At 41.0% G+C, this 22,661-nt stretch overlaps 1 long non-coding RNA gene across 1 annotated transcript in view; it reads right to left on the bottom strand.

Moving 5' to 3' along the window:
* LOC117259933 (uncharacterized) overlaps positions 1 to 22,429 on the bottom strand; it is a 183,451-nt gene extending 161,022 nt beyond the window's left edge. The window contains exons 1-2 of the long non-coding RNA XR_004501885.2: positions 22,265 to 22,429; positions 21,844 to 21,950 (exon numbers count right to left, since the gene is read on the bottom strand). This is a non-coding gene — a long non-coding RNA (uncharacterized LOC117259933). The remainder of the gene's footprint in view (positions 1 to 21,843; positions 21,951 to 22,264) is intronic.
* Positions 22,430 to 22,661: the final 232 nt, after the last annotated feature.

The following is a 22,661-nucleotide window of genomic DNA, read 5'->3' as shown; positions in this document are numbered from 1 at the left end:
AGAAGCCAGGGGGTCTGAGTAAAGGCCTTTATTTGGGATTCCTAAAGGACAATTAATTTTACTTGCATGTTATCTATTTATGCATTAATATGGTTAGAGAAGGGTAAAAACCCAGGTGACTCAGTGCATCACAATGAGCTATTTTAACAGTTGGTGTGCTTTTGAGCCAGGGAGTCATTACCCAAAGACAGAGCAATGGGATGACAAATGAGGCCTCTAAGTGAAACAAAGCCAGATTAGCACATTTCTCTCCTCTGAATAAATACAGAGAGCATCTTTTTGTGTGGATAAAGGATAAGGGCCCTGTGTAATCTATTTATAGTATTTGTTTGTATTATGTTTGTGCTGTGGCAGATGGTGTAGCCCTGCTCAGTGGTAGCATTCCTGAATGGGATTTGGTACAGTCAAATTCAAAAGTTATGGATATGGCATTATGTCTGTGCCACAAGCGGATGCATTTTCTGAGAGCAGCTTCTATTTCATAATGTTACCAATATGGTGGTGTATAAACCACGGCACATTCAGTAATGTGGGGATTATGGCTACTGCAGGGTTATGCATAAATTCAAGGACGGAAAATATTGTTTCCGTTTTCCTTCCCACTGTTTTGCTCTTAGGTTCAGCTGTGGTCTCACTGGCAGTAGAAAATACTAAAAAGGAACTCAAAAACTATTTAATATATTTATGTCACTGAATGAAAATTAAAAGACTGAACTAAAAGAGGCTATTGTGCCGTATTAGACAGTCCAAGAATAACCTCCTATAATCCACTCTTTAAGAGTCTACAGTCACGCTAGCTGCTCTGTGAGGCTGTACTAAAGCACAGCAGTGCACTGAGCTGAGCTGAAGGCTCAAGTCAGTATGATAACATGCTGATGTTTAGAAGTTACAATTTTAACCATGATCACTGTCATAGTTTAGCATCTTAGCAGCATGCTAACATTTGCTAATCAGCATTAAAAACAAAGTACAGCTGAGGCTGATGGGAATGTCTTTAGATTTGCAGGTATTTGGCAGCCCCCAGGAGCAGCACTGGGCTTTGAAGTGGCCAAATGTGAAATTATAATTACAGGTCCATCATATGATACAATGGAGTCCAAAAATCTTTTTCCCATAGACTTATATTATGAAAGAGACGTCTGTTAATCTGCAGATACATTTTTTGAGCATCACAGCCCTGGGGAAATGACTCATTTCACTCTCAGGATTATATCCATTCTGTTATTTTCATCCCCATTCAAGTTAGCGGAAGGCTAAACAGGAAGTTAGTCACTTGTCACTTGGCTGGTGGAAATCTCTGGTGTGCCTGCTCTATGGTCCCCAGGATATGGAATATCTGGGTAATTTCTACCACAGAAATCAAGCTTTTTTGGCTTCATGTGCCACGGAACAAGATTCATAAGAATGAACTGCCCAATAATATTGACATGTCATAGGTATTGGCCGATATCAGCTTTAAAATAAAATCAGAATTGTTCAACATGCTTTTTCTTATTTTGCACAATGAATGAATATTACATACATTGAAGAGCATTGTAATTCATGACTCCATCTGCTAATGGGCCATCTCAATAAGAGTATGCATGCAAAATATGATGTTAATTCTACTATAGAGGGGACTTGATGATCACTAAAATTAGGTGGGGAAAAGAGTGGATATATCGACATCGGTATAGGTTATCGGTTGAAGGAGTTGTTACATATCAGCATATTGGATATTGGCAAAAAATCCAATATTGTCCATCCCTAGTGCCCGCCTCTAACACTATACCCAGTTATCATTATACACCCATGGAATTTGGTCATGAACCAAAGTGTTGACCAAATCACAAATTTTATTAGAAATTATCCTGAGGTAGGCATACGCGTCTGTACCGACTTTCATGACAATCCATCTTATAGTTGTTGAGATATTTCCCTCAAAACAAAGATGTCAACCTCATGGTGGTGCTAGAGGAAGAGTCTGGGGATAATCGAAGTCATTAGGATACATCATCCAGAAACATAGTATGTCTGCGCAACATACCATGTTTCTGGATGGTGCTAGAGGAAGAGTCTGGGGATAATCGAAATCAATAGGATACATCATCCAGAAACATGGTATGTCTGCGCAACATTTTGTGCCAATACATCTCATATACATTGAATGAGATCCCTGGAAAAGTGAAGAGTTTCACCTGTTGGTGCCGCTTAAAGGAAAGGTCAGGGGAATGTTTAAGAGGACTTATCCTCTGGGCACCATGGATATCCGTTCCAAATTTCATGGCAATCCGTTCATATTTGTTGAGATATCTGAGATGGGACCAAAGTGGTGAACCAACTGACATCAGCATCCCTATATGGAGCGTGGCTAAAATGTTTAATTGCAAGGAGACACTGCACCATGAGATGGTGTTTATACAAGATTAACCACTCAAGAAATACATTTATCCTTTATGGCTGTAATGTGTGCTTTCTCCTATTAATATGAGACATGCAGCAGATGAGATCACATCAGGAATCAAGTCCTCTAACAGAAAAGCAAAACACTGAATATCCAGGCCAACTACCTCCTCTGTGTTAAACAAGGATGCTGTAATTGCTGGAGCTCATCTGCATCCCAATGTCCCCCCATTCCAACACATTAGCTCCCAGACAGTTGCAGCCCTGACATATTGAGATGTAGTGCAAGAACTGTGCTCTGGGCACCAGACGATGTGCAGCTAATGCACTTTGCTAATGTATTATTTAGAAAGTGGCCTTGCTAATTGAGTTTTAATGTCAGTGGCCGCTCTCCCACATGTGTTTGACCGAGCACAGGGGAAAGTTTAGATGTTGATAGATTACAGCTGGCCACTGGTGGCAGCTCCAAAGGTCATGGGCAATGCTGGGGCAACCACCGTGACCTCAGCTGTTTATGAAGGAAACCTGCCTGCTTTTTTCACACCTATGAGCATTTTACTTGTGTTTAAAATGTAGATATTATTAGAAAGCTCCTTTCTTCATAAACAAAGTGTGGTGTATGAAGAAAGCTTTAACTGTGCACATAGCCACCACATGTAGCCATATTTAACACAGCAAACAGTAGGTTGATTCAGAGTTAATGTGGGCATGTATGTGAAAGCTTCAAATAAGATAATCCACATCCATACAAACCACGCAGAAAATATTAAATTACCACAGCAATCAATCAAGGCATATATGTGGAGGATATGAAAAGCTCATTAAAGACATCTATAACACCAGGGCAAAGAGGAAACTGGTAAATGTTTGCAACTTGAACTGAATCTAAGTTGGGGAATAGTACAAGGTTTGTAAGTTGGAATTTGAATATGCTCCCTGAATAAACAAGGAGAAATTTGCATTTTAAACAGCAACACATTATGCACTGCAGCTTTGTGGAAATCATTAGTTACACACTTCCTTGCAATTATTTTGCAAGTTCACCCCACACGTTGTCTATGATAGGAAGGCACAGAGAAAGGCTCTAGTCTTTATGAGAATCACTCACCCAGAGCACAAGATAAAAGCAGAGCAATAACTTATTTCAAAAAATCCCAACCGGCTAATTAACATTGTGAATTCAACCAGAAAGTCAGTATTCCTCTGACTAGTTTAATTGCATTGATGTGTGAGCCACAATTTAACGGCTCAAATAGAGAGCTGCTTTGGTTCCCATAAATGACGGTATTTCCTCACCTCAAAGACTGTAACAGGAATTTTTTTTTCGTGGCATAATCAAGTTTAGCTTTACCTGAGCTCATTTGATGATTTAATAGACTTAAATGAGTTTTCCTCCCAAGGTTAATTATGAAGCACTGAATTAAATTTGCCACTATGCGATTGCTTATTTATAAAAATGTCTTCAGTTCTGCTCTGAGGTAATATGATTATTGGATTGAACTGAATACCAGCCAAAGCGTGTTGTGTGCTTAAGCTTGCTGATGAGTTCGAAGGGTCACTGAAAATGAACATCCTCCTTGGTTGTAACAACTAATGCATGCAGAGCAGACTAAACTTTTGGTCTTACAACACTACATCATAAACTTTTAATCAAAATAATGTTTACCACACAAGGTCCAGTCACTGTTTAAATTGTGTATAGTTTGTCACTGAAATTGACCATTTAGAGTCTAATCGGTTCCTAAGCGATTGTTCACTTGGCAAAGCAAACTTCCAAGGCACACATCATTAACTGACTAGGTTAGTCTGCAGGATGCCATGTTAATCTATAAGAACCCTGTTAAACACTTGCACATACACTGCGTCCTATCATGGATGCAATCAGAGTTTAGGGCAAGATTAGCAGCTCTGTCGCAGTCTTTATTGGATTCAGGGAAGTTTACAACCGGAGCATTATTATCCAAGATGGTATTACATTTATCAATTCATCTGTTAGTCCTCATTGTAATCACTGACTTTTGCCAGAACCATGCAGCTTTAGTCTCAGTCCTTTAGCAGAAAATCATGTACATCGCCATTATGTGCATACTTAAGAACCTTTTACAGGGTTCTCATTTTCAAATGAGTCAGCTGAAACACTGAAAGGACTGGAGCTAATATTAGCATCATTAGGTAGTTAGCCAGTGTTTCCCATTAATTAACGAAACTATGACGGCCAGCCATAGTTTAATTTGACCCGCCATAGTTTCTAAATAAAAGATTTAGGCTGCCGAAAGTACTGACTTCTCATGATATAAATAATATCTCGAACGCCGTAGCGTTTTGTGCCGATGTGCTCAGGCTGTCAGATCCAGCGCTCAACAGTGCGAGTGTTTCACTCGACTAAAAATACGTGTGTGCGAACTGTAAAAAATATTTAGGGGCGCATGTGCCCTCAAAAAAAAAATCAGCCAAAGCAGCCTATATTTTTGTCAATAAAAATATATGATAATCTAACCGCAAATGTGGAGGAACTCCAGCCGCCTTCCCTCTTCCCTCTTCCCCGTGTGACACGGTTATGGGCGGTTTTCCAAGCCACTGTCGGCACAATGAATATAAGTCCCACTGTCGGCTGGGTGGAAATAAGTCAAAGGGCTCTAGTTTCCCGGCGCAGCGCAGGGTGGCGAACCCCACACAGAGCTAGTTTCGAACAGCGCAACCCGAGGCACGCTCAGTTTGGTAGTTTGGCAGACCGAGGTGCGCTGAGATGGGTTTGGTGGCGCAGCAGGGGGAGGTGTCGACAGATCCAGCTTGGCGCAGTGACAGTTTCGTGCCAAAAGGCTTCGCCGAAGGTGCGCTAAAAGCTCGCCAGCTGAAACCAGGTCTACTGTCAGCGCAGGGGGAGCGCAGCCAGTATAAGCCGAAGTTTGGCTGACCGGCGGACAGTGCACACACGTCACCAAAACCTCACAGGCAGGTTTCCAGAATATCAGGCACATTAACGATGCAATAAATACCCAAAAAAACACTGTTCAATGCAACCATCTGCAATCAGCACATAAATGTATCTCTATATTGACTGTCCCGTCACATCTGATGTCAGATCAAAGGGGATTGGCACCGTTTGGCACGCGTAATGGAAACCCAACCTGATTTGATTAACACAGCTGCAAACTAATGAGTTCACATCCCTCTCAGACAACCACAAACAGCCACAGCATCAGATAGGGAGTATATATTCAGCATCTGTCATCTTAGAAAAGTCAAAAGAAAAGAAACAGAGTGAGACTGCGAGAGAGAAAGAGAGAGAACGCGCGTGCACGAGAGAAACGCATCATTGATTTACAATTGTGGTGACCTCCTCCCAGGCTACCTTTGCACCATCAGCCCGTGGAGGTCTGCTCGCAGTTCCGTATATTCGGACACTGCGAGCAGACCTCCCGGACCAAAACATCAGTTTCCTCCTGGGAGAAGTTTGGCCGTCTGACGCTGCTGCTCTCTTCTGCAATGGCGAATTGAGTAAACTCTCATTACGCCTTCGTGCGGCGCATTTAAGGGCAAGGAAAGGGGCTCATTTGATTGGTGTGATGTGTGTAAAACCCACTCCACGGCTTCTCTCCTCCCTCTTTCCGACTTGCGCCGGTAGGAGGGACGGAAGTGGGACAGACGAGTAGCTGCGCCAGCGCGCACGGTGTGCCAAACTTGTGACAAGTGACTAACTTGAAATAAGTCCTGCAGAGTTACAGAGGACCTGGAGAATGTTTTAGGATAGTAATAACATTATATAAGATAATCATATTACAAAGATAATATAAGATAATAACATTAAAGACAAAATGAAATTGCAATACTTTTTCAAAACTTGATGATTTTACCTTTCTGTACATTTTGTATACAAATTCATTTCAATTTCAATTTACAATGTTCAAAATTTTCTTCCGGGGGGAGGATTGAGGATTATTTCAAAATGACTGAACTAAAATTACCGACTTGCAGTTGAATGCCTCTGCCAACCTTACAGTTGCCACCAAGTTACAGTTTACATCCATGCCTATCCACAAATATGTGTAGCCCATAGACTGTATAAATAATAGACATAGGCACCGTGACGTCAACCATTGGTTTGTGGACTGCCATTTTGAGGCCTCAAGTCTGGCATTTCAGTCATCGCCATCTTGGTTTTTTGGAGCCAGAAGTGACCATATTTGGATGAGAGGGTGGAACTGTGGAGGAGCAAGGTGTGGACCTGACTCACAGACTGCAGTGACTATCATCTCGCGAGATGACGTCACACAGCCCAGAGGTAAGGGAAACGCTTAGTATGCTATTTACAGAGATAGCACTGGCGATCTGAACCGGTCAGTGGCAAAAAAAAAAGCACTTTTAATGCATAAACTTATACGGGACGCGTTTGCCCCCATTACCGTTTTAGCTTGTTTCGCGGCTCCCAGTTGCATCTGCCTCCCTCAATACTGAACCAATTTTAGAATGAGTTGTACCTATGAATCATACGCACACATACACATGGGGAAATAGGGCCCAGGTTGAAAAATACCGACGTTATCCCTTAAGATATTGCTTTCACAAGAATGGGATGTACAAACATACCAACGGACGGAAAAGCCTTAATTAAAATAGAATTATCGCTTTGCAGTTGTTTGCCTCTGTGAACCAGTCAAGTTGCACTTACAGTTTACAAAATGAACAAAAATGCCAAGCAAAGCAACAGTAACCAGGGGGACAAGGTTAGTGAACGTCAATTAGATGGATTCAAAGAATAAACACACACAAAAAACAATAAGCAAATAAGCCAAATTATCAAAGTATGTACCAACAAGACTTATAGATAATGCAAGAGCCCCAGTGCTTTTACTTTTTTGTATCACAGCTTGTCTAAAATTAGATTTCTATCTCCCCACTCATCCTCTCCATCCCTTTTATCAACATCTTCTCTTTCGACCAAACAGTGCTCTATCCATCTCTCTTTGACAGGCTTTTATACATCTTGGAGTTTTATAACACCTCTAACATTGTGAAGCACTTCAAAAAGGCCACCGTGGTGCAGAGAACAAGTGATTATATTATGGTACAGCTCATCAAACACTACATGGTCAAAAAGCAGAGCACTTGATATCTCAGACAAGTGAGTTTAATGGCTGCCAGTGCTTGACCTTCTCCACAGGGCCTCCATGTTAGTCACTCTCCAGCAATTCCAAATTGAAACAGAGCCATAGCAACTACCAAATATTTGCAGAGGAGAAAGAGAAAACATATGAGAGAAAGAGGAAACACAAGAGATTCCATCCCCTCCCTCAAGGTCTCTTTCTTCAGTCTATCCCAGGTATGTTGACAGACTGGGGACTGGGTGTCTCACTGGGGTGGTAGTGTGACAGTGTCTCTCTGAATATTTCACAGTGCAGTGTTTGTGGGTACAAGAAGGGACTGCAGACCACCCCACTCAGGGATTGTCTGAAAGCTCCATCAACCGTAGCGAGCCTCTGCGCTGAGGCTTTTTGCTATCAGGGGCATGGGTGTTACTGGAGATTGGGCTTTGATGTGCACAGTGACAGCGCATCAGAGCACAGCAGCAGGTGAAAATAATCTATCTTCCACTCTGTGATTTATGGATGTAATTCCTCTGGTTCGACACCAGTCACAGGAAAATAATAGTGTACACCTCATGATATTTTTGACAGTTTAGCTTTAGGGCAGCAATGTGAAGACAACACAAAATGTTTGAGGCCTAATGAGATTGGTCAAATTTGAACAGAATGTTGTTTAACCAGACAGAATATCGTCTCATTGGTTCAGAACCATTAAACTGAACCTCAATCCGCTTCTCATCATCACAGTAACCCCTCCACCGTAAACGACCTGCGATTACCCTCATTCTCCTTATGGCCACCCTGACGTTCATACGTGAATCAATGGACAATTACAATTACGGAGAGTGACTGAGCTCATCCCTCAAGTTCCAGCGCCTGCTCCTGAAACATGCGGCAGGTTCTGTAAATGGAACAATTAAGATAACTGACTGTACAGGCCCCATTAACAAAGCCTGCTTTCAGCTCTGAGCTGCGATTAGATTAATTCTCATAATGGAGAAGCCCTTGTTCCTTCATTGTTCTCCATTTGCCCTCTTCAGTCCGGGTGTCAGTCATATCCTGTGAGTACGGTTTCATGTTGGACTGGGATCACAATGATTTATTGGACATCAAGAGTGAAGGACAGCAAAGTCAATGTAAAGGTGAGAAGGAGAAGCACAGTGCGTATCGACAAATCTGACATGGGTCGACACTTAAGAAATAACTATTTTAGTTATCATAAGTCATCATTTTGCAAGGCAGAGCTTTATATTGAGAACCGCCAGATTGCCTAGGGCAGGTAAAATGCCACATTGAGCTAGTTAAATAACTAAATAAATAAATAAATAAATAAGTAAATAAATTTAAAATGTAGTTTTTTCTAGAGCTGATGATGGAAAGAGGCAGGGTGTGAGCCATCTCACTTCCTTCTCATCTATGTTGAGAGTTGCACATGCGCTGCTCGCAACAGGTACTAGCGTGAAAATGGCGGTGGGCAAAGACAAATTCTATGAGCTGAAGCGCAAGCGAGCATTTCAATTATCCTGGAAACAAGAGTTTAGTTGATTGGCATTAGAGGATGTAGGCAAAACTCCAACTATGTAATGCCGCAAGTCTGAGAGCAAGACAGATCCCTGGAGTGCCATAAAAAGAGCTGGTTTTTTTTTGTGACACTGTGCCCTTGTTCTGATTCATTTACTAAAAATGTCAATTAACTTTAGTTTTTATTGTTAATTGATAACTGCTAATAGATAACAAAAATTGTTCTGGGGCAGATTTGTGATCCACCTGTCCGATCTGGCAAGTAAAAGGAAAGGTTAAAATTGAACACTGCAAGGTGAGCAACCACCCTAAATACATATGATAAGACTTAATGTTTACGAAAAACACCTGTCCTAACACTTGCCTATAGTGAGTACATCGCATTTTTAAAAAGGGAAACAAGCAAAAACACTTAAGTGAAGACCACAATCTGGGGACATGGAGGTGTCAGGATGACGGTCCTGTTAGGCAAGGACACAGACACTCTTACAAAGGTTTCTCTACTGCTGCCACATTGAGATAGACACTGTGATTGGGTAGGACGTGAAAATCAAGTTCTATTTTAGTCTAAGGACAGCACTTTTTTCTGGTATGATTTACAGAATGTTCACACGGCACACTACATATATGGCACAAAACAAACAGGAGAATATTTCCAAAAATATGTAAAATTATGTCAAAGATAATATAACGTTGTAGGCAGAGCTTTATCAGTCAAAAACCAAACTCTAAATGTCCACAGACTTGCGCTGTTCGTTTTGCACTGCGTTAACACAGCAGTAGGAGCTAGCCAGCAATATGTAAACAAAAAGTGCTGAAACAGAGTGCAAAATAACAACCAGCTGTGATTTCCAAAGCATCACTTAATTATTTGCTGCATTGCTACTCTGGCAATACTTTCTTTGCCTGATGTTATCTATAGATGGTTTATCTCAGTGTTGTATCACCTAAAATCAGTGTAAGATTATTCACATGAGTACACCTTAACTTTACAAAATATTAAGACCTTCACAACACCAACTTTAAACAAGTAAACTGTCCTTGCAACAAAATAAAATGACACTGAATTGGCCCAGTGTGTGTTAAAGAAGAATGGCTGCACTGTAATAACAGGGTGTGACACATTTACAGCACTGCCCAGCAATTCTTGGTAGGTAAATAATGCTAGGATGAAATCATGTGGTGAGTGTGATGAGTCTGACTCACTTCATGTCTCATATTTACAAGTTGTGTTTCTAGTACTCATGTGACAAAGAGTCAAACATAGCCTGTGTGTGTGAGAGAGGTCATTACCTCAGTAATATGAACTGTGTGTGTGTTTGTGTGTATTTAACTGGGAGGGGAACTAGTTCTGTCATGCTAGTTCCTATACCTTTTTTTGTTCAGTGTAAGAGTGTGAGTGTTAAGTTACAAGCACTACACACACACACGCACACCATCTATGGGTCTCTGTGCATTAGGCCACCCACAATATTTGCATGGTAGTCCGACACCTTTCTATACCACTGCCTCTCAAAGCCTGGCATGCGTCCATCTTATGTGGACAGAGCATGGAGGTTAGGACTGAAGCTGCTGCTATTAAATTTTCCTTTTCTTCAGATGTTATTCTACAGAACACCAGGCTCTCTTTTCTGCGGTCAGTGCCTGTCCAATTCATTCAAGAATGATATGCATTCCTCAGCCGCACTCCAGCAGCTCAGGGCCAAGCAGGACAGGTTGCACTGCCAAAGGCAAGACGGCTACTAAAGTGGCTGCACTTATTGGACACTGGTTTAGTGAAAATAATGATAAAAAAGCCATATAAGACACAATACCACAGTAGCAAATTTTGAAACATATTACTTGGCAGACAGACAAGTATGGTTTTTTCTTTCTTTCTGAGGAAACAAGACTACACAGCTGCTTCAGGTTTATCCTATTTCTGACCATCTGCAGTAAGAGCCCCTTCATGATGTCTGTAACAGAAGACAAACCAAATACCTTCTGAGTCAACACAACCCTGATCCCTCCTGCAGTTGAAAAACAAATAAACATGGGCTCACGCTAGGCAGCCCTGGCAAATCCACTCAGGAATTTCAAATACTCTTGAATTTATTTTCCATGAGGTCTTTGGAGCAATCTTTGCAATCAAAGAGGTCAATTTTGCTTGGAAAGAGAAAAATATTAGGTAAATATTTTCAGGGAAACCGGTCATATTTGAAATGGAATGGCTTCCCTCACCCCCTGCCCTCCGTTTTCCAAACACGTACAGTGTACACACGCAAACACACACACGCCCTCGCTGTGAACACACACACAGACTCATGCTTGAGACACAGATACGTACACAAATGGCTTTTCTTCAGATGCAGTCCAGTTTTTTGGGGCTGATTGGTGCTACTCCCCTGCCGCCAGACCAACTGACACGCTTGTTTATTTTTCCCATGCCCACTTTAAATTCCAACATTCCCCCCCCCCCCCCCCCCCCCCCCCCCCCAACTGAAAAGGCCTGTGTGCGCTGGGCCAGGAGGACAAAAAAGGTAGGAAAATATCAACAAATCGTCATTTACATCAGAACAAAAACAAACAAACCCAGGAGAAAGGAGCTGCTAAGGAGGTCCAAGGCTTTTTTGCTCCAGAAATCCTTCTCATGTGGCTTCAGGCAGCCTGCCAGCCAAATCTAATATGGATTTATATACAAAGAAAGTGCTTAGTTTAACATAATGAATATTTAATCATGCATGGACCCTATAAAGCAATTTTGCAGAAATAATTGAAAGCAGACTTTGTCTCCAGGCTTGGAAAAAAAAGCAACAGCTCAACTGTTGACCCAAAGGAGCCCAAAAATCTCACGCTGGATTAAATGTTTACACTGCTGGCATACACTCTGATAAATGAGGTTAGGAATCTGGGGTGGAATCAATGGGTGTTAAATCTGCAGATTCTGTCAGGGCGAGAGAACACACAGATGCCTGGCTGTGCACATCACACATGCACTTGTTGGGCAGCTCCATCCTGCATCCTGCAGCTGTCTAACACTTTGACTATTTTACACTGTAAGTGTTTGTGTACTCTTTCACTCAGTGAGCCGCAAGTGAGAGAAGGAAATAAAGATTGGTAATGCAAAACCGCCTGCGTGAAATTCAAATTAACTGTCTGGTGTAAGGTTCATTAAAGGTGACTAAACAACATTCTGTCGTCTGTGCTATTATTCTATATTTTGTTATAGCTAGAGTACACTTCTATCTCGCTACTGAAAACATCCTGCTGATATGCACATTGAGACCTCAGTGAGGGAATGTACTGTGACAGAAAAAGAAGATACCTCATATTTATTCCCTGCCGATACAGACTCATTTTAATAAAAGCACACAATAAATAAAGCCAATCCCTCAGCCGTAGGTCCACCAAACAAGTGAACAATTTTCAATGACAAGGAAGCTAAAGCACAGACAAGATACAATACAAGTCTATCATATGAGTCATATTACATCATGTGAAATATTTTCCACAAGCATTACTTGTGCCATTCACTCCTTTGTAAATTATTAGCTCTGGTAATAGTATTAACAAAGAGACTGATGATAACGCTGCATGGCCTTAGGCCACAGGAAAATACAAGAAACAGCTAAACTTGTATAAAAAAATGGAGGGAGGGGGGCAGACGACATAAGCGGATTTGAGGGAAAGTGTTCACTTATGCAAAATAAAACAGGTTATCAGGTCTATTTGGTGATTCCCTGGCACCCTTAATAAATCAGCTTAAGGTGCGGCCTAACGGCTTCATTCGCCCCACAAATCTCTGCACTGCAATAACATGCACCAGCGAGCACAGATTAATTTAATAACTCTTTAATATTCTCCATGAAAAAGAACAGGAGACCAGCGAGTCCGGAGCATATGGGGTGGGTGGTGAAAGGGGCTATCTGTGGAATAGGATATTGCTGCAGCAACAGATTGAATATTACATAATGATGTCATTTATATTCCATTCGAAGTGCTAGCTTCCCAGACTGGGGACTCGAACAGAGCTGGGGATTTGTCTGTGATAGAGAGTAATAGGGAGTGAAGAAGTTTGTGGGTGTAGACGGCATGAATAAGGACTAAGGTGAGTGGAGGGTGTTACAGAGCAAAGATTGTCTGTCTCGCTATATCTGAATGTGTCTGACTTAAGATGGAAAACCCTGATTTAAACTGTCTGAAGTGGACATATACTGTATGACCAGCAACCTGCCATTATAGAAGTATGGCTCAGTACAGGAGACCTCCATACAACATTCACCAAGATAAAATAATCTGTTGAGCAAATGGTTTACTACTTCCGTATTCTGTTTCTGTCAGCAGTTATCCTAATGTGCTCCCATCCCAGTCTTTGGGCCCGTATACATGCAGTGATTTTTGCACCCTTAAATCCATTGTTGTCAATGCAGACATGTGGAAGATGTGCTCAAAAGAGAGTGATGCCACCGTGGTGCACAAGCATTCCAAGACGCCTATTTTTCAGGGCATGACAACAGTTTAACACGGCAATGCACACTGCATGTCATGTGATGTGGAACAACCAATCACAGCTGCCAGATATCTTCCCTTTCTTCCATAAATATCAGTTTATAATAAATATTGAGGAGAATTTGATCATTTTACTGAAGGGCTACCCAGAGCTTTACATCTGTCCCACTGACAACATTTTAGGCCCAATACATACCTAAAAAACAACACATAGATCACATGGATGTATAAAGAGAACTGGATACAACGGGGCCCCATTCATTCCTATGAAAGATGCTCAGTGGTGCATGAAGGTACAAAAGTTAAACTGCAGTGTATAAAATTATCAGGATGATCCCCGCTGTTTCCACATTCTGTGACCCACAAGGCAGGCGCACTGGAGACTTGGGCCTTCAGAGCTAGCTACTTCCAGTTTTACTCTGCTAACTGGAACACGGCTAAAATAATTGACTCCCCAAATGTTGTCTGACAGAATGGATCAAATTCTGACTGTGAAACATGTCATTTTGTGGGGATCATGACACTCAAAAATATATCCACAGATATACAGATGTCTCAAGTCTTTTTGGGCCCCAGGGCATCACTTGATGGTTGTAATGCCACTGTTTGGCCACTAAAAAAACTTGGCTTCAAAGTCTGTTGCACTTTAAGGGGGACTAGGAGATCTGCTGCAAACTCAGGATTTCTGGTAAGTAGGCTATAATACGGTGCTGGTTATGGTCACTAAGCAACGTCAGGGGCAATCTGCCTACGCTCTCTTAAAAGGTGGTACAGAGGCACAACAGTAGCACCCAGAGCCTGACTACCTGTGAGAAATTCAAATTAAGTGTCTGGTGTAAGGTTAATTAAAGGTGACTAAACAACATGCTGTTGTTTGTGCTATTATTTTAAGCACACAACAAATAAAGACAATCTCTCAGGCGTAGGTCCACCAAACAAGTTAACAATTTTCAGTAGAAAGGAAGCCAAAGTACAGACAACAAAAAATACAAGTTTATCATATGTGCAAATTTTACTGGCGTGCCTTAAAAGTTGGCACAGAGTAGGTAAAACAGTAGCACCCAGAGCCTGACCTTGTGTTTTCCAGGCAGTAAAAATCATGGCATGTGTCTCGCCCCTAAGAGTCATACATCTACACTGCAAATTATATCGACAAATTTACAATATACAACTGTAATATTTCACAATAAATCACATTATTATCACCTTACAGGCTTTTACTATGATATTTAACCAAATTCAGAATTTTACTGTAAGAATCATGCAGGCAAATATAGTAATTATTAGTGCTGCATGATTAATCAAATCGAAATCGCATTCGCAATCGCGATGTCAGGCTATGCGATTACAAAACCGCATAAAAGGCTGCAATTTGCGATTTAATGTAAATAAATGTTAACGTGTGTGCCTGTGAACGTGACTGCCTCTCCTGTAGTGTGTGGAGTTTGTTGACATTACACCCACAAGCTAACCTGGTGTGTGCAGCACGTATGGTCAGGTGACCACCCGGCGTGCAGCAGTGACCAACACAGACGCTGGAGAAGAGCATGAGCACGACCATGAATAGGCTGAGTTGGCAGCGAAAAAACACTCCACGTCTATTATATGGCGATACTTTGGATTCAGGTACGGTGACATTTAACAGAAAAGTTTTTTGACTACGGGAGCATACTGCTAATTAACAGGAATGAGATATACATAAACTGTGAAGTTACAGTTAAATTTTGTAATTTACAGGAACGTACTGTTATATCACAGTAATGTAATAGGCTTTAACTATGTGTTACAGTTAAATATAGTAATTTTACAAAGCATACTGCTAAATCACAGTAATATGCAGGCCTAACTACTGTGAGATCACAGTATACAGCTGTCATTTCACAACCATTTACTGTAAAAATGACAGTAATTTACTGTGAAAGTAATGCAACTGGTAGCCAGCAATTTACTGTTAATGTACAGTCAAATATTTTACAGTGTATGTAGCGAAAACCATGAACTTCCCCATTAGCTAATTGATTTTTTTCTTACATTAATTAAATAATTTGCAACTTTTTTTGGTCGTGATTATATAAAATGATTATTATAATGCAACATCTTCCCTTGCAAGCCCTTGTTGCATGTTTATGTTAGCAGTTCTTTCTCAGATTGTATCATTTGAATCATTTTGGCCTGTTCTCATTCCCTACATAAGCAATCATCTTGCAAACCACTATATTCATTTTGATACCCCTTGTAGCGGGCCAGACCCCCAGGTCGAGAACCACAGTCTAAGCTAAACAAACAGTTTACAGCCCAGTGGATCATCTGAGAAATGCACTGTCACAAGCTACAGTTGTTTTCTTTGCTCATTAAAAGCTGGTGTTTTAGAGATACATGCTTTCACAGCACAGCAACAGCATTGTTTTTGTGGTAAGGTAAGAGATTATTGTTAGAAGCCCTGCAGGAAAATAATAAGTCTGATGTCTGCTTCCAATTTTGTGCTAAAGATGATAAATATCTTCTAATCAGCAAAACAAGGCATATTAAAAAGACACGTCTGCATCGGAAACAAGTGTTGAACACATCAGATGGCAGAGTGGTGCAAGGGGTGGAGGTGAAGCTTGGAGAGAATAAACAGAGCTTGCAGACGTTGTAATGAGAATTTGCTCCATTTGGCAGTAGCCCGCAGCAAAGGTCTCCCATCTGTTTCCTATTGGAGAGGGAGTCAACAGTTTGAAGGGGGGGAAAGGATGAGAGGGGAAACGCAAGAATGAACGGACCACAGTGACATCTTATGGCGGCAGCTGATAACACAGAGGAGGGTGAGGATGGGTGCATGCATGTGCAGACATCAGTTCATGTTTAAGAGAATCAATTGTTAAACCAATTACGAAGTGATATAGGGAAGCATGAATTCATTCATTTGCATCTAGTTTCAGCTTTGTGTAACTTTAAAGGGCAGTAACAGGGAATCTAAGTGGAATATGTATGCTGAGAGAGCTTTATATATAGCTAGAATCTGCAGGTATTTTAAGAGAGAGACTCAACTCAACTCATCTCTCTCCACAATGAACCAAAATGTGCTGACCTCATACTTAAGCAAACAGGGCAACACTGCTTGTCTTTGCCTCACAACCTCTCCTTTGTCTTTCTTATTTGCTCATCTCTTATGTACATGTTCCCTCCTTGTCTTCAGATAGAAAGTGGGATACACCTCTCTTACAGCAAAGCCTCGAACATCACCTTCAGGCTAACCTCAACCTCAAAACTAATTTAAAAAGATAGCAAAGCCTAAAAATACAAAAGAACAACACAATGTTTGATGAAAACCATGTCAATTATTCTAAAATGAACTTGAATCTCATAAAAATTCAGACCAGCCCTGTTTCTAGTTGACATATAAAGCCATAAGGCCACTGACAATAACGTACATTGGCTTTAGAGTCTAATATTTTAATTATTTGAGGACACAGAAGAGTCTCAGCTTTGTCCTCGTGTTCCCCGTCTCTAAAGATCGTGGGAGTTGGCTGACAGTGACAAAAGATTTGTTTGCATATCAAGTGACGGTCGTTTGTGCAGGAAGATTAAACACTAAGGTCAATGTTGAGCCTGCAGAAGCACTTGACAAAGAATGGCATTACAGTTGTTATTAATGTGTGTGTTTAAATTGGATACACACACTCATGTTTCGTGTGCGTGTGCGTGTGTGTATTAAGGGGGTGTGAGAGGCTTTTAGCAAGATCAACAGGCAAAGCGGGTAAACAGGCTCAACAGTGGCCATCACCTGTGGAGGATGTTATAGCTTTAGTGAGCACACAAGCCCTGCCTTTAACTTTCAAACTGTGGCTGAAAGATTTCAGGGGATTTTCACAGGCTACATATGCAGAATTATCTCAGCTGCTGTCACAACCACATACACGCAAAAATAGGTATGTGGCCGACATGAAGTAGCTGCAATGAGACTGTTTTGGAAAAAGTTCTGCTGTGACACAGGAGACTTAATTCTCGTGTACTGCTGCTTTGATTTTAAACAGTCGGAAAATGTATGAAGAGTTGAAATAACCTAGAACTACCTGACACTAGGCTGGATTTGATTTTCTCTTTATCTACATGTTAAAATGCTCAGCTTTTCAACAAAACACAAAGGTGACAAAGGTCAGTTATTTAGGTCTGTACAGAAAACCTACACTAACAACTACTGCAGACTGTGACTTCTTATCCTGCAACCTGTGTCCTAAAATTACATTTATATTTTAATCATTTGCTCTATTTTCATGGTGACTAAAGCATCCACGAGAGACAATAAAAACTAAAGTAATGGTCAAAGTTGTCAAAGTGAAATTTAAGATGTGCTGATAGATTCACGTAATCAACTCATACATTGAGTAACATTACAAGTAAACATTCCACCTTAAAAGTTGCCGGCAGTCAGCCCAGTGAATTAAGTTATTTTTTCTCAGACTGCAACTGCTGTGAGAGGCAAAAATCATCATTTTGTGTTATAGGTACAGTCTACTAATGTATGTAAAACTCTCCATGGTATGAACAGTGGTTACATGAGCCTCAAAACCAGCCACAACTCAGCCCTGAGCAGAGTGACTGTCTGCTATTGACTAATCAACAAACTGCAGTATGCACAGCTCCAGATCTAGGTGCTAGGTATCCCAACAGAGGGGTGACCAAAAATGGGGACGGTGCGAAAGCTTCCATTGGTACCATCCACAACTTTTCACAATGAAAACGGAAAAAAAGCGTACTGAACTGTACTGCTCGATGGAAACAGGGCTTATGTCCACCATCTCCTTCACTACCTTCCTACTATTTCTGTGTGATACAAGAAAGCAGCACTTATTTCCAGTAAATGTAATCCAGCAAAATATATGTAGCAATCCCATATAGTCGTCTATAAACATATTTTTAGGAGACAGGGTTGCATTTTGTTGTCCTTCCTTAAAAATTCCTCACAAGCCTGTCTTCCATCCACAATAAATGCATCCCATTGGTTTACCTCCATCTCTGCTACGTGCAACACTATTTACAGTTGCTACACATTTGTTTTACCACCACAAATGTGATGAAACTGTGTTGACTTTCCCACAACAAGGAAAGGTCTAAGGCAATAGGTATGGACCACTGAGGTGCGACCTGAAAATTAAATGGGAAACAAGGGAACCCAGTGCAGCTTCAAACCACCATTGTTTACTCTGAACACTCTTGTACACACACACACACACACACACACACACACACACACAACGGCTGTACAAACACTGTTTGTTGACTCGGGAGGAGACACAGGAGGTAGGTGGAAAGAAGGGGGGCTGATGTGGAAGAGGGATGTCATACATTTTCTAAGGCATTTTAGGACAATGGTGTCAGAGGGTGTAATTTACAAAGACTAAAGGGTTAAATCAATATAGTTAATCTTGACACTAATTTCTCATTATGGTGCAATAAAGGGCCTTGGTTAAAAATACACACGCTATGGCAACTGACAGCAATATCTAACACACTGGCCACATCTAAAGGTGATCATATCTACATACATTACTGTATAAAGCCAAAGATAAAAGAAAAAAGCCCTGGTCTGAATGTCCCTTATCAGTACAAAACAACAGAGTAGCTATCAGCCACAGCTACCTAATTTAACCTCAACATTGTATGTGAGACAAAGCTAAAGCACAATACAGAATGACTGACAAGCCAGGATTCAAAGGGAAATCTTTCACTCCCTAGGCGAGCATTCAGATCAAATATAGCCCTGCATTAAACAACACAAGGGGCGGCACTGGTGTGGGCATGCTGCTAAAGGTACCAGTAGGAAGATGAAATGTGATACTATCAGGCAAGGTTTACAAAGGCAAAGTTATCAGAGCAGCAACTGTTATATCCTGTGTTGCTATGATTGCAAAGTAAACAGAATTCTGCCAAATGCGTGTGCTCTTGCACGTACTTGATTAGTCGTCATAAAGGGTTCACATTTACCTCCATGGGATATTTAAGGTACAGGAGCAGAACTGTATGATGCACTGTTCTCTAAATGTTAATTATTGTATTGTGATTACATACAGTGAATAAACAGGACATGTTAAAGCATTTAAGAGGTATTTTACATCAACAACTCCCATGACCATAGAAGCCCTGACAAAAGTTATCAATGCAGCAAAAGTTCAGCCAGGTTCAATTTTTTGTCCTCTGTGTCAGCACCCTCACTGAGCCAACGCAGTGTCCTCATTAAAATTAACAAGCCAGACATGTATTTTTGAGGTGACATTGTTGGTCTAAACACGGCCATACAGTACAGTATGCACACCAAGCATGACCAGCAAAATATGAATGCGACACAGGACTCCAACAAGACACCAGAGACATTTGTGTTCCTGGTTCATGGACAGTCCCTAAAAAGGTAGTAAAAATTTACCAAACACTATAATATTACACAACAATATGAAATTATTGTTGTATCTAAAACACAATGAAAAAACTTTCAGTTTTAAACTTTGAATCTTCCTAAACTGTGGTCAGTTTACTAGTGATACAGTGTGATAAACTGATAACTATTTTTGAATCCAAGAATATACACTCATCAGCCACTTTATTAGGTACACCTTGCTAGTACCAGGTTGGACCCCTTTTGGCTTCAGAACATAGATTCAACAAGGTGCTGGAAACATTCCTCAGAGATTCCTGGTGACTGTGGAGGCCATTGGAGTGCAGTGAACGCACTGTCATGTTCAAGAAACCAGTTTGAGATGATTTGAGCTTTGTGACATGGTGCGTTATCCTGCTGGAAGTAGCCATCAGAAGATGGGTACACTGTGGTCATAAAGGGATGGACACGGTCAGCAACAATACTCAGGTAGGCTGTGGTGTTTAAACCATGCTCAGTTGGTACTAAGGGGCCCAAAGTGTGCCAAGAAAATATCCCCCACACCATTACACCACCACCAGCAGCCTGAACCCTTGATACAAGGCAGGATGGATCCATGCTTTCATGTTGTTCACACCAAAGTCTGACCCTACCATCTGAATGTGGCAGCAGAAATCCAGACTCATTAGACCAGGCAACGTTTTTCCAATCTTCTATTGTCCAGTTTTGGTGAGTCTGTGTGAATTGTAGCCTCAGTTTCCTGTTGTTAGCTGACAGGGGTGGCACCTGGTGTGGTCTTCTGCTGCTGTAGCCCATCTGCTTCAAGGCTGGATGTGTTGTTGGTTCAGAGATGGTCTTCTGCAGACCTTGGTTGGAACCAGTGGTTATTTGAGTCACTGTTGCCTCTCTATTAGGGATAGACCGATATGGATTTTTTAGGGCCGATGCCGATACCGATTTTTTTCCATCACCCTTAGCCGATGACCGATTATGGACTGCCGATTTTCTTGAGCCGATATTTGGGACCAATACTGCTTTTGCTCCCTCAATTTACATAAAAAAAATGACACAATGATAACAAACATTACAGGTCTCAAGTTTAAAATAAGAAACATTTATTGAACAGTAAAAAATACTAAAACAAGATGGAAAGTTGAGGTAGAACAGGTAGAATATTATTATTATTATTATTACACATTCAAATAAAAAAAGAGTTCAGTGCTCTTAAATCTTCCAGTAATGTCTTTATAAAATAAACAAATATTTAAGCTGAAGCATAAATAAAACAACAACTACTGTACACAGTAGGATTCAACAGCTTTGTTCAACTTAACCACATATTTTCAAATGAAAAAAGTGCCAGGGAAAAATAAATCCGCGAACCCACGCGCGTATCGGCCGATGCCAATACAAGTAAAAAACTCAAACATCGGCCCGATATATCGGCCGGCCGATGTATCGGTCTATCCTTACTCTCTATCATCTTGAACCAGTCTGGCCATTCTCCTCTGACCTCTGGCACCAACAAGGCATTTTCATCCAGAGAACTGCTGCTCACTGGATGTTTCCTCTTTTGGGACCATCCTCTGTAAACCCTAGAGATGGTTGTGTGTGAAAATCTCAGTAGATCAACAGTTTCTGACAGACCGGCCCGTCTAGCACCAACAACCGTGCCACGTTCAAAGTCATTTAAATCACCTTTCTTCCCCATTCTGATACTCAGTTTGAACTTCAGCAGGTTGTCTTGACCATGTCTACATGTCTAAATGCACTGAGTTGCTGCCACGTGATTTACTGATGAGCTATTTGCTTTAACAAGCAGTTGAACAGGTGTACCTAATAAAGTGGCTGGTGAGAGTGTGTGTGTGCATATAGATAGATATATAGATATTTAGCTCCATTATAACATAAAGATAGCTTGTTCTGGTACCAGTGTTATAGAATCTGCAGGTGACTGTAGAAAAATATGAAGCTGTGTGACAATAACCCAGTTTTCCAGAGCACACTGTAACTCACCTTGTCAGCTGTCTTCAGTAACATCATTAGACGGTGGGCGGAGAGCTGGTGCTTCAGTCTGTGGTTGTTTCTGAGGGTCACGTGTTTCAAAACACTGCTCACTTGGCCTGGAAGTAACAGATAATAATCTCATATGGATTTTATGAAACGTCATGGTGGCCCCAGCTTCTCCTACTTCACCTCATAAAGTGACGTCAACGTACAAATCTCAATACTATCCAAACAGCTAGCTAGTTAAGACTGCTATTTAGCATTTTATCTCCGAGAATATGCGCAAAATGTAAAAAGTTACTGTACTAGAACTGCAATAAGTTTACCTAACTAGCTAATTAATGGTAACAGTTACATCATTGATAAATTCGTCGTTAGCTAACGTTACGGTTAACGTTGCCTGTCAGGCAGCAAACCGTTAACGGCTCACCTTCTGTCTGACGGACGACTGTCGTTCGTTGCTGCCTTATATTTTAATTTTCTTGTACCTTTTCTCCTTCTGACGCGCTCTGTTAATAATCTAACAATTTAACCTTTGACTTTATATAAAAGTTTAAAGTAATAAATCGACGGTAACTGACGATGGTTCCGACCATAATCAGTGCAGGTGCGGACTAAACCATCTGCGTCATAAGGAAGGGGGTTCGAAGGGATTGCTACGTGCTGCGTCACCATGGTAACCGCCACACTCGAGGCCCCCAGTAAATTTAGGATTTGCTTTTGTATTTAAATTCAATTCAATTCAATTCAGTTTTATTTATAAAGCCCAATATCACAAATCACAATTTGCCTCACAGGGCTAAATGAAATCTACACAATACACACAT

Source organism: Epinephelus lanceolatus, chromosome 2 (assembly GCF_041903045.1).
Source record: "Epinephelus lanceolatus isolate andai-2023 chromosome 2, ASM4190304v1, whole genome shotgun sequence".
NCBI classification, from domain to species: Eukaryota; Metazoa; Chordata; class Actinopteri; order Perciformes; family Serranidae; genus Epinephelus; species Epinephelus lanceolatus.
This window is presented reverse-complemented; position numbering and strand designations above follow the sequence as displayed.